This window comes from Diachasmimorpha longicaudata, chromosome 1 (assembly GCF_034640455.1).
Source record: "Diachasmimorpha longicaudata isolate KC_UGA_2023 chromosome 1, iyDiaLong2, whole genome shotgun sequence".
In the NCBI taxonomy this organism is placed as follows: Eukaryota; Metazoa; Arthropoda; class Insecta; order Hymenoptera; family Braconidae; genus Diachasmimorpha; species Diachasmimorpha longicaudata.
This window is the reverse complement of record NC_087225.1, coordinates 469,627-483,753: the sequence shown is the minus strand read 5'-3', so window position 1 is coordinate 483,753 and position 14,127 is coordinate 469,627. Positions and strand designations below refer to the sequence as shown.

Here is a 14,127-nt window from a genome sequence, read left to right as displayed (position 1 = left end):
CATTGGTAATAAAACAAGCCTGGACAATAATGTGAAATATAATGCGAGATAGAGGAGTGAGAGAGGAAAGAAATTATTGAACAAGAACTTCCGCTGATGGTCGGATAAAAATTATGTTTTTTTTTTCGATATTTCGGAGTGATATGAAGGGGAGGAAAATTTTATGAAGCTGTCATCGAATTTTTACAATGCGTTCCGTATTTTTTAGGGAAAGTTTCAGTGAACAATTGGGATACCGTGGCATTAATTCTTTTTATTCACTTTCGAAGGCGGTAATCAAACTTAAGTTCCGTAATTTTTACTTAATATTTCACTTTTCTGTTTCTCCTTGGATTTAAGGCGCAAATCACCTCCTGTGGTGTGGTAAACGTGGCCCTGTGAACGATTCGTAAAGTTGAGGACGGTTTGTAGGGAATTAAGTTGTAAAAAATATTAAAGGGAATTTTTTTACCCTCGAAAGTTGTGCACACGATGACAGTTATGTGACTGCATGATATTTAGAAATAATTTTGACGAAAGTGGAAGTTGATTAGGAGGAAAGTGAGGGACATTTTCCAAGAGACGTTGAAAAAATCTTCTTTCTGTATTCGCTCATTCGAGTCTACAATATAGTAATAATAATTCAATTTCGGTGAATTTTTTTCCTGAAAGGATGATGCATATACTTTGACGTATGTTTTTCTTCGGTGCGGATGTGGATATCACCTCCCGCATTAACGATTTTACCGCGGCATGCTCTTGCTGGGTCAAAAAACCATGATAACCTTAATATCATACTGCCGTCGGTATAATTGCCAATTATTTCCAGTCGCCTTGGCGCTTTGTTCACAATGCCGCATACAATTGTCTACGATTGTGCCCGAGATTCTCCAGAAAGAATCCGTGGAATTTTCTGTCTTTTATAACACCCTCAATTCTCATTCTTCTCTTCACGCCCTGGTACACTCCCCTGTATTCGAGATTTTCCGGATTCGCTTGCACAGCACAATGTACGTCACAGAATATTTTTTTTTTCAATATATTTCAGAGATTCATTCGACGACACTTGACACTCAAATGGAGATGAAAAGGATTGAATTACACTGATAGAGATTTATTAAAATTTTATTGACGCTTGGTCGAGGCCGGAAATTGGATGCGAGATCAAATTATTCATGAAATTATTATTCGTGTTGAGGGCCCATGAAAATTGAGTTTTTTTCGCATTCAAAGGAATTCCAGAGCCTCCATTGTAATTTGAATTTTGGAATTCATCAGTTGTAATACCACGAGGATTTCAACGTTATTGGATATTTTACGGAAGCTTCGGTACAAACAAATGATGGTGTCAAGTTTCAGAGATTAAAAAATTCCCAAACGATTGGACAGGGGATTTTTCATGCGGAATTTGATGCATTCGTTTGATGCCGGAAAAGTTTGAGGGAATTACTCGGATTGATTTTCAAGCTCAAGGGGCTTTTAGAGAATTATAATTACCGTTACTCTTTGGATAAATTCATTCGTGGGAGTCGATGAATAGATTTTCAGCTCATCACGTGACTCTAACTGCCATAGGTAGATTTGGTGCGATTTGTTTTCGGGGAATAATCGATAATAATATCGATTTGAATTCATCGCCTATTTTCCAGTAGTCTCGATGTGAAGGAACGAACGAGGCTATTGGTTCTTGTGGCTTGAAAAATCTCCAGTGCTTGTGGTAAAATTGGAATTAAGATTTTGTGGTAAAACTTGAGACGTTCGTTTGGTTGAAGGAAAGATTAGAGGAAATATTGGGTAATTTCGAAGTTCGGCGGCTATTCGTGAATTTATTCCTTGAGAATGGAGTACAGTCATGCAAGATGCATTATTTGAACTCACGGGCCAACAAAAGAATTTAACTTTTCGCAGCTCACCACCAATAGCGAATATTGCATTGTGATGGAGATCTCAATGAATTAAGAAACTAGTAGTAAATTTGAGCCCCACGTTCCAGGTTCCACGTCCCACTCAAAACAGAAAATTATCGCAAATTCATACCTAAAATTGAAAATATCTGTGAATTCCTCGCCTCCGAACATTTCCCAATTTCCGTTAATTACCATATCCAAAAAACCTGAAAAATCAAAAGTTCACCAATTATTCCCAAATACATCGCCAAACCCAGTTATCCACACTGAACGAAAAATATAATTCTTCCGACAAGAATTTAAAGCGAATTTTCCAATGCAAATTTCGGGCATTTGTTTTTCCAAAATAAATGTCACTGACAAAATGACATTTTTCACTCAGTGCAACCCAATTTCTCTCGCTTTTCCCAAAGTCCCTCGAATCCACTTTAAATAAGAACAAAAGCCAAACTCATCATCTTGAATTTCAAAGCATACAACAAAGCTGCCTCCCCCGGCGCCCTCTAATTTTCATGTCATCCCTCCACAGACATCACTGCACTCACAATTCTTTCCTCGAACAACCGAAAAATCCTCTCAAACATCACCTTACAAAGGAAGAACTCCACTTCCCCATTCACCTTCGGTGTCGCGCCTATTAATTCCTCAGGTCTCCAAGTAATATAATCCCCCCCCCCCAACGAGGAAAACAATGCCCTCCCCGAACACCGGAAAAAGCCGCTCCCAAACGAAAACAAGATACCTAATACAATAAATATAAAATGAGAAACCTGAGTTGTATTTTAGTCGGTGCAATCTAGTCGAGTACACCGGCTGGTAGCATCGATGCATTATAGTCAAAGCCGGCTGTATGCCCTCGGGGTCACCGGAACGAGGAAAAAACAAAATGGAGACCCCAAGAAAAGCAACGAGACCGAAAAAACCAGACAACCCAAACAAAAAAAAAAAAAAACCTAAAAACATGCCAACACTATGCAGTCCACCCCCCCGCCCCAGAAGATTAAAGTCGTCGGTGAATATCTTTTTGGATACCGATGCGGTTGTGTACCACCACCTGGCGCACCCCAGTGAAATCGCACCAGCAAATATCATCCCCCACTTGGTAGTTGGATATTCGACCAGTGGATGTACACCATAGTCGAACACAGTTGAAACACACACGGCAAAATTCACACGACGAGACTCTCTTATGGTTTATCTATTTGATTGTGGCTGCTTTACCGGTATTCTCACCTATATGAGGTAGTCAGTGTGACACCACACAATCGAGCTCGACACCCACCTCACCCCCGCCTGGCCCTCCACAAATTTACGAAAACACCGATATAAATCGTTTGATAACGCCCGCTCGTACCCCTTCCCCGTGACTCGTGATGGCAGTGGTGCCCACCCCCGGGCCCCCGGGGCGTCGATATATTGTAGGGAAATTTGGGTGGAAGCCAGCAATTCAGACCGCCAGGCAAAGCGGTATACGACGATATATATTGGTTACTGGTGGGGTACACTGGGGTCCTCTGACGTTGTTTCGACGGTAGTAAGCCCCTCTGGGGAGGGCCACTACCATCCCCGCATCCTTCTGACTGGAGTAGTTGGGTGTATTGGTGTTGGGCTCGGTCGGGTTCCGGTGTCAGGTGACGTTGCCGATATCGCTAATTGCAAAAACCAGCGTGCAAACACTGCACATCGCGATCTACCCTTCTAGCATTGTTCACCCCTGCTGTGACTTCTTGCGCCCCTCGGTTCAATGTATTGCGTTTGAACCCCTGTTCGTGGCTCAGTGGCACTTTCACACTTTTTCGCGAATGGGCCGTTTTTGATCTGCGCTGTTTTTAAAATCCACTTTTTTGGGGTTTTTTTGTTTTTTGTGGGAGGGCGGGGGGTGGTGGAGAAGAAATTATTGAATTACTGTAGGGGATAAGTTGTTGATAGTGTACTGAAAACAAAATATTTTTGCCAACTATCGATTTACATCAGGCAAGCCTTTATTTTTTGGATCCTTCATTTTTGTGAAATCGAGTAAATTCCTGACGATTCTAATTAAGTGGAAATTGTGTCAATTATATTGTACTAGAACATGACCCTGTTAATTATAACTTTGAGTGAACTCCTGCTATCAATTAAGGGCATTAAATAATTCATTGTAATTCTTCCTTCAACAAAAACAAAAATTTAGAAAATCAAATATTTGTTAATAGAGTTCATTCAAGGTCAATACAAAATACTCATCCTCTAGAGTAATATCAGTATCGTAACTTAAAGCTAACTCGGTCCCCGTTGGCAGTGATTAAAATATCTGTTTCTCTCCTGAACTGTCAAGTTTAATGAGTTCTTTTCGATGAACTGACAGGCAGTAAAAATGTAAAAAAAATAACCACACCCACTATCAAAAAAGGTGAGAAAGTCCAATCGTTCAACTTCCAAAAATAGTATATTATTAAAAAATCTAATGAATTCGTAACGTTAAACAACCACTTTTTTTCTTGTTTTACGGTACCTCGGTGTTCCATGAAAGTTGAAATCTCTCTCGAAACCCAAAATTCTCCATGTAATCCTCATGAATCATAAAAAATCAAGGAATATTTCATGCCAACTGACTATCGAGGACTATTACTGAACGGTTCATTCGGGGTGAACACGTCACTCCCCGACTGAATCGGTATCCATTAACGAATATTGAGTTGTTCAAATTCAAGAACAGAACTTTTTTCATGGAGAACCATCAGGCCTTGGGTTTATGACATTTGCCTTACCATAATCCCCTGAATACGTGACAGAACATCATGAGCTTTTGTCGATACCTCTAACAGGCCCAAAGCAGCTTCCAGGGAATTGCTTTTGATTGTGGCTTCGGCGATGGACGAATATTCCCTTGAATCATAGACGATGTTACAATATTTACACGCACCCATCCCTTTTTAAACATCCCCGTACCGAATTGTACCGTTGTGCAAATATAATGAATCCCAGATTAAAACCTCTCTGTTCCATCAAAAAGACATGAAACCAACGACATGAAAACCAAAAACTCTGATGGAAACGAAGGTTAACTTGGCCATCGAATTTTCCGGTTGAAAACCCCTGTGTCCACAGGGATACGATTTTTTTTTAATCCTTTATCCAGCTTTACTTTATTCGTTTCCTTCCATCCGGTTTTTTCTGTGACTGTGGAGTACGAGCCAGTTGTCCAGTACGAGGAAGTGAATCAACGATGCAGAGGGCAAGGGAGCGGTGATTAAACAACTGGTTTGTAGGCAATCCACAAACTGTGTGTAAAAACTAAATAAATAGATGGTCAGAGGGGGTTGCAACGATGCAGAAGGGACAGAGAAAGAAAAGGTCTCTAAACTCACGTGAAAGTCTGAAGACAAGTTGGGCCATCGCCGTAGGGCATCTTACCTTGAAGGACTGATAGAGAAGGTGCCCCATAGAATCCAGAAAACGACAGAGAATTGTTCAAACACAAAAGCTCACAGCTGAAGATAAACAGTGGACTGTGAGCTACAGTGTAGCCTTCGGGCTGCGAACAGGTGAAATTCAGGGAGGGGGAAAAAAAGGGGGGAAAGGGAGGTATAACTGTGAGTACAAATGTGAACCGAAGAAAAATGTATTATCTGGTACAGATGCATGAGGAGAACAAAAGATAGCATCGATAGTGAAGCATCTGTATGCTACCGTCGACAACGAATGAGGAAGAGTTGAAGGGGGTGGGTGGGAGGGAGGAGGATCGTGTTGCATCACTCCCTGTCTCGCTGCTCCATTTTTTTTTTCATGTGAATAAACATGAATGCGGGATGAGAATAATAATAAATAAATGATGCTTGATACAATGGAAAATGGATTAGTTGTTGAAAAAAATATGAAGCTCGTTGTGTCTACGATGGGATGTGAAAAATATACATGGTGACGGGATGGTGTAATCTACCTGGCGTAACAAAAGATAACATGCACCTCCGCTCTGTAATATTTTACTCTTTTATACGTGTGAATTTCTACCTTGTTGGTTTTCATGTGCATATGGAATGATGATATCGGCTTTTTTTCTGCTTTTGTAAAATGGATATGAGACTCACCCGTCAAGGTTGGGTGAGGACAAATCAGCGATTGTCCTGAAACAAAGTGAAGAAAAAATATTGATGAATGAACTTGATGGTGTGATTGATGGGGGATGATTTATTGGGGCGTATAGACAAAATGGTTGGATTGAATGTCAGTTTTGGGGGGTTGTTTTTTATTTTCAGGGAGTAAGAATATTTCATTATTTGTTGAGCGATAATCAGGGGGTTGAACAATTTTTGGAGATTGTACGAGTTTTTTTTGTCGCTTTTACATCGAATGGAAAAAAACATTTTTTATGTAGAAATTTTCGACGAATTATTGTTTCCAGTTTTAAACTCATAATTGTGCAACTTTTTGCAGAAAATATGGGACTGTTTTAAGTACGAATGAAAGGGCGCCGTTGTCGAGGGTGACATACATTTTCATTTTCTTGTTGTTGCTTTTATTTATTTTTCGATGAGTCTTATTCACATCGCGACAAACTGACCAGAGTTTAAAATAGCGAACACTGGGAAAATTCTTAGAAAATATTTTCCTAGACATGATCACCACATCACGCGGTTACGAACGACCTTGTATTAGGTCTATAAAAGGAAGCGCATCTGACAAGCAACGTCACTTTCAGTTAAATTTTTAACGAATTGTCTGCAACCCCCATTAGCGACTAAATTCAATAAAAGTAATTTGATAAAATTAATACATTTAAATCTGCTTCTATGGCCGTAAAAGCCTGGGATTAATCGCGAAAATATTCTATGAAACGATTAAATCCGTCAAACGATAAATCAATTCTCTAAAATCAAATTAGTTGGAGTGTGAATAAGGACAAGAAGAAGAATAAGAAACGTTAAAAACAGAGTTCATCGATTATCAAGGGAGGTTGTCATCATAACATGCGTAGGGGCAAGCAATATACGCAGTTGACAAAGAGATTATATATACCGATTTGCAAACGGAGAATTCTGCAAAGCATTTTAATTAATAAATCGTAAAATATTTTATTCTTCGGCAATTTCATTACAACCAACCTGATACTCATCCAATTCCACCTTAATAAATTGGGATCATCTAAAGGCATTAACGCGTCTGAAGAAGATGAGACCCGGGTCTCAGTCCCTGGAGTAAATAGCATATTGTTCCTTTGACCCGAAAGAGAGACCATCAGTAAGTATTTTGTTCGAACCTAACCCAAAGGGCAATTACAACTGAATCCCCATAATTTTCCACCCAAGTGCCTTGGAAAAATCAGTTAATTTCGCGAGGAAATAATCTCCTTAAAACGTTTCATCATAAAATTCATAATAATCGTGAACTACTTTAATAACATCAGCGATATAAAAAAGACAGGGGAAATGAGCAATAGCAGTCATCCCTTTGTTTCTCCCTCATGCTCACTCACTCATTCGCTGTTCTGCGCTAATCACACACGGCCGAACTCAGTAAATTTAATTAGCCGGCAATATGGCTTGCGTAACAAACTAATTACGAATATCAGTCCCAACCCTCGCTGGTGAGAGCATCACAGTGTACAGAGAGATAAAGAGAAACGAGGGAGTACCTCGTGCGTGGTACACCAGATCCCACCACATTGAGTGACACACCATCTCGTACTTGTTTGCAGCCAACTCAACCGATGAATCGACTCCAACATTTCAAAACACCGTCATGTTCGCGTAACTAGCCAGGATGAAAATTTCAATTAGACTTGATTATGCAACATTAAGTCGGTCAAGTCGTTAGCATTCACATTTCCATATTCATCTAAAAAATTAACGAGATGATTAGGATGAAATGCAGTGAAGTAACTTGAATTTTTACCGAATAAAACAATATTTTTGTCCTTCCAGAAATGCATAAACATGGAACCCAGTCTGTTAAAAAAAATTGAATATTTACCGCATATATCTGCTCATTTGTGTGCCAGTTCAGTGAACGTTTATTACTCTGGGAATTTATGCATCCCGAAATAAATGCCTTCTAGTGGATTATAATGAGTTGTTCACGAAGCATGGGTTATTGATATTCGTTAATCACGAAGTTCTTCAAGGATCGCGAATTATCAATGAATTTCTTGCATTACGTAATTAGACTTATATAATTATCGTCTCATCAAGTTAATTGTCTCGATGTTGAATTAGTTCAGAAGCCTTCACCCCAGTATTTTTAATTGAAATTCTAAATATAATGCATTGCTTTTGACTCTCTTGTTGGGATTATTGAATCAATCGCATGATGAAGTACTTCCAGAATTTTCATTTTATAAATGAAAATGCTCATATGTTTGTAGAATAAATTACCAAGGAATCTAGTCCATGCAGTAATCTCTGCACTGAAAAGAATTTCATTGGAAATTTGAATCACAAGAGAATCGTTAAGGAAGTTATACATAGTAACGATAAATATAGGAAGTGAATTGAAAGATTGAAGGTTATCATCGGGCTTATCATGTCAAGTAACAATATTGACATTAGGATGTTATTTTCACGTTAATTGACCCATTGAACCAGAAATTTTGATCGTTACCATTAAGATTTGTTAAAATTCCTTTATACGGTGATCCACACATTTATTTTAGTCAAGTATTGATAGATATTCTCAGATGATCCAAATTCAGTTTTAAATATTGTAGTTATGTTAAATGATTTAATTACCATGTTGTATGGAACTTCACCATAAACTCCATATTATTTTCCTGAGATTTCGACTATTAGATTTTCTGGATTAAAATATTTCAGAATAATTCAACATACAAATAATTGTTATCCAAAAATATTTGTTGAATAATAATCTTCAAGTTCGTTCTGATTATATTTACAAAACAATATCAGAAGTTATTCTTTCTAAAAATATCGTTCTTGTCAATGTATAATTTAATTTACTTTAAGTGCAATTCATATACTTGAATAAAGAATAACATATACCACATTAACTTATTTTCATTCCTCACGATTCAAATATTGCTCCATCCCGCGTTTTCAAATGAAGATTGCATTCGATAAACGTAAAACAAACCTCGAAATAAAGGGACAAAAACAAATGATGTGCATCCACAACAATAATCTTCTCTCTCAACATAATTCTGATACCTGAAATTGCATTTGGGCGATCTGGAAATAACTGGCCCGAAGAAATGAATTCCGAGAAGATATCCCTGTCATCTCGTACGTCCAATACTGCATAAAAAATCATAAATTTTTCCTAAAAATATTTCTTCTCCGCAGTCTATTATTCAACTCACGTTCACGATTCAAATATTCCCCAATCCCCGGTTTTCAAATTAAGATTGCATTCGATAAAAGTGAATGAATTCATCCGTCCGGCTTCTCGAACTAAACCAAAAATCGAATGAAATGAAACAAACGGTCGTCGAGCCAACTATTCAATTTCCAGAATGATTAGTCCCGTTTGTTTATTCGATACGTTTGTGCAGTAGCTGTATATGTATGGGTTGACAAATGGTACGAAGCGGTAGATACGTTGACGCGCATCGAGTCGTTCTCAAATGAGCAAATACACTCGCCTCCGCACATATGAAAAAAACCGAGGCTGAATAAAACGAAGGAAATAAATTAAAAAATTCTGCGAAAACCACTGAGTTATGCCCCGAGGGATTGGTTCGTGCAATAACAATTTCATCGAAACTCAATCGAGATATTAAAGTGCCAGTCATTCACTTTTCAATTCATCATCGTACGGTAGTTTCCCCCGTCTATTTGTCCACCACCGTAATAGTTATGTCTACCCCCTTCTGTTTGTGGTGCCTGTACACTTGTCAACATTAGGGTATTATTGAACGGTAGGAATGAATAAGTGGCTGTTTATCGATCGTGGGTGGTTTGAAAAAAATGAAGGGAATATACCTTCGGAGGGGATATGAGCTACGGATTTCATCGTATCTGTTCACAAATCCGTTGAGCTCTAGAGTATCGCAAGCCATGGAATATTCCCTCCGGTTCTCCACTGAATTTCAGGTACGTGCATAATTAATTATCCATGCCCATACGTAATATACATAGGAGCCACATGGAAAGAAGACTCTGGTAGATTGAACACACCCTGCAACCGGGGGATGATCACTTCACACGATTACTCTTACATTATTCCCGGGAATTGGTTCTTTCCTTTCATGGGAAGATCGATACTGTATAATTGAGTGGAACTGGGTCAGGATATAACGGACAGTATAAAAATATCGAAAAAGAATTATATCTCCGTTTGACTATCATGACGTGCCAGCGGTGAGATCCTGTCAATCGGATTTACACAGATGATTTTTTCACTCAAAAAAATAATAAACTGTAATTAAAAAAATAATAATTGGGCTTTAAAACTTCTCGTTTTGTGCAAATGTAGGAAAAGGTTTAGCCAATATCTCGTTTAATTTTTAATATTTATAAAATATTTTAAAATTTTTTTAGTGAATTTATTATTCAATAACTTTCTTTTTTTGATCAAATAAATCTTGTAAATGGTTCATCTGATTGAAGGAGATTTTTTCGTTGTGTAAAATAAATGGGCTTCTTATATTGAAAGAATATTGAAAAAGGTAGGAAAGGTTTTATATGCTGCAATAAAAGATGTAATAAAAAAGATAAAAATGATTCCAGATATCTCAAGTCTTTTTCTTTCTTTTATATAATACATGAAAATATGAGGTTCTTAAAATAGTGGAACTATTCATTTGCAATAAATAAATCGTTCCTAGTTTTATTGGAAAAATCAATCATTGGAAATTAATAAGTTATCTATGGAATATTATGAAATGCTTTCTCTTGAAAAAACTAAAAACTTAATTTCTCCCCAAATGATATTCTCTAAATAGCCGAAAAGTCGTGACTACAACTGTTTATCTCATCAAATGAAACCTTAGTTTGACTCCAATAAATCAAAAAAAGGGGAAAAATAATGAGTGAAGTCTAAAAGTATTAGAATAGTAATTTGCGATTTTATTAGATCAGAAAAAATACCATGTTATCATCACAATAAAAATCATATTTTACCCACACGATGTTGTGAGGACTTTACAAAAGTTTCAAAGGATTTTTGTTTTTTGCGAGATCTTCGTTTTATGGTGGGGTAATTTTTACTCGAAAGTCCTCGCGGGACTGAAATTAGAAGCATTTGACACATCAGTTTTATAAAAGATCTTTAATAATTTGTATCGATTTTTGTAAAAACGTAAAAAACGATCATATTACCCCTCGAGAAGTTTGACCAAGTGTTTACAAGAGTCACGAGGGTCAAACTTCCTGGTGAGGAAAACTTTGATTTGATATGCATAGGTTGTTTGGCCGATGTTGTAGGAAAGGTAACAAGGAAGGAATGATATTTCTCCCCCGATAATACCACCATCAGTTTTCTATTGATGAAACCGTTACCGTAGAATATCAAATCGGAGACCAGGGTGTGACTGGAAGAGGCGAATTGAAATAGGTGTGGCCCATTACAGTTCGAGCCAACAACTTCCCGATTAATTATCTCTTTGATTTTCATTTATCTGCCAAAAGTTACCCAACTTTGAACATTAACATTCGACTAATATTTGACTCCAACTCCACCATTAATGAGATAATTCTTCTTCAAAATTTAATTACACTTTTACTACACTAATTTCCAATCGTCTGTACTTCTTTTGAGATTTTTTCACTAAGTTTACGAATTACTAAAAAAAACCCAGTGATGGAATGTCACTAAAATATAAATTGAATCGAACTCGTCGTTCCGAAGCAATCAATGAGCGAACATATTTCTCGTACATAACCATCCACATCCATAAACAAGACCGTCCTATTAAAAATTTTACAGAAACTTTTAGCGACCATGAAATGCGCAGATATCACGAAATTGGCAGTTTCAATTTTTGCCAATTCAAGCCATTCCAGTAACTATCCAATATAAATGTCAAAGTTAAAAAAAACTATTTTACAGTTTAAATACTGTAGCGTGGGGCTATTGATGTTCTATGACCTGAACTCGCATATCGAAAATGTGAAAATATTGTCGCTTATGAGCGACATATATTGAATTCTAATTCTGGTGATGTAGCAGAGATTACATGAGGTTCCCAATCCCTGAAATTAAGCGTCAAGGTACCTCAGCACAAAACGTTCGATACGCCATCTACTTGGCACCAATCTCAGCCAATATGGCGGCATCCCTCGGTGTGATAAACAACCAATAGTGAACATGCGCCAGAATCGGATCAATTATTATTGATTTTTATCAGCATTTCACAGATATGAAAGAGTTACTAGAGGAAGGATCTAAATCTAAATCAGTCGGCCCCACTAGACATCAACTACTACTCTAACCTCTTTCACTTGACAGATTCACCTAAAAACTGGCGCGACTTCTCCTGAAATGATTTTTATTATTTGTGAGTAAGAAGTCAATTAATTGTCTCAACTAGTCATTCGTTAACTATTAACAAATGATATATTTGACTGAGTTCTCACCTCGCAATTCCCACAGTCGTTAATCATTAACGAATATGCCTGTGTTAATGTTCAACTGATGACCCATTCGTTAATAATTAACTAATTTTCTTTGGAATAAATGAGTTATTCTATGAGTGTGCTCTGAGACCAGTGTCATTCTGTTACTGTGCTTCATACATTTTCGAATGACCCCAAATGTCAGAATGAATGGATGAGATTGATTTATATGGCTCTTAATTGGAGTATGCAAAAGAGATCAATGTAAGATTTGCATACAGCCATTTTCTTGTTGTTTGTCAGAGATTCTAATGGGCTATAAAAGTTCTGAGGGAGGTTCAAAGGATCTACCGTCCTGCGAGGAACTTTAATCACAACTTGTGGCAACAATCACAATTTTCGGGTGTTTCGGGGGTCTAGGTAAATGCTAATACCCGAAGTTGCAGTTACTGCAAGATAGACACAAATTGTCTAGTGGCCGTAAGGTGGAACGATACTCCGCTCAAAGACCCTTCGTCCCGTCAATTGGTAGACCAGCAAAATGACACAGGGGCGGGGGATGATTCCAGACACTTTTAATCGTCGCAAAACAAAACCGAGAGATGAGAAATTTTTAGCATCGATCCTTATCGCAACGACTGGACAAACAGTAACGATAATGGTTGAATCGTCGGGATAAAAGTACTCCTTTAGGGTGTGTCCGGTTAATTCGAGGGAGTCACATGTCCCGAGGGTAGAATTTTCATGCCTTTCTTATCGTACTGATACAAATTGGATGGTCTGAATAATCGCTGCGAGTGGGTGTTGTCGGTAGGTTTGTACGCCCCTCGGGACCGTTCTCTAACAAGCTGTCAACCCTCAATATAACGCTAAGACGTAACAAGAAACGATCAATGACACTTTGTATTCCACGTCATTCTTCTGAACTATATCGTTTATGACGATCATTAGTGATAATAAGCTTGACAAATTGTGACTGCCAGGAATGATTCACTGCTCCCTGTCTGCTTATTCAGCAGCTATGTTCCATGAAATATACATGACGAAACTATTCGGTAACAATTTTAATCAGAAATTCCACTCTCGAAAACCATGCAAAAGTGAAGAACCACATGGGACAATAAATATTATTTTTCCTCTCGGCTTTGAAACTATTTTTTTATATGAGAGCATAAAAAAGTAATGAAAATCATAAAGACCCAGGACGATGCGCCATATTCATGCTGCTACAAACATAAAATTTTTTAGCGTTAACAGGGAAAAGTGGGATAATATGGGATAGTGGGAAAAACTGGTCTGTACGGGTAAAACATGATGACATGCGATAAAATTCTGTAGCACAGTGATTAATCGATTTGAGTTGAGTTAATTTTGCATGTGAAGTTAACGTCTTTAATGTAATTTAGCTAGTAATGCGCAGCTCCGTGGAATTTTCATGCTTTTTTATAATTTTGGAGGTGAGAGATGTCCATCCTGACGATGGAGATACGGTACATCTAGGATTGGAGATCGAGCCTGGGAGACGCAACGTGGAAGCAATTCTATTCCACTAAAATACTTCAAGTTCGTTCATGTCTGATTATAAATACTTTGTTTACATTGCACATTTACAAATGTCTTATATTATAAATCGATCTATATTTATATGTGATGTTGATACAAATATTATACACGGACAAATATATCCAAGAAATATTCCAGTGCATTTTCGAAAAACCCATAATTTATTATTTTCCAACGCTGTTCTCCTG

At 37.6% G+C, this 14,127-nt stretch overlaps 1 protein-coding gene across 1 annotated transcript in view; it reads right to left on the bottom strand.

The window, feature by feature from the left end:
• Window positions 1-14,127, bottom strand: part of Ten-a (Tenascin accessory) — a 505,103-nt gene that overhangs the window by 345,677 nt on the left and 145,299 nt on the right. Inside the window, exon 2 of the mRNA XM_064132440.1 lies at window positions 5,957-5,992. The gene's annotated coding sequence lies outside the window, so the exon portion shown is untranslated. The remainder of the gene's footprint in view (window positions 1-5,956; window positions 5,993-14,127) is intronic.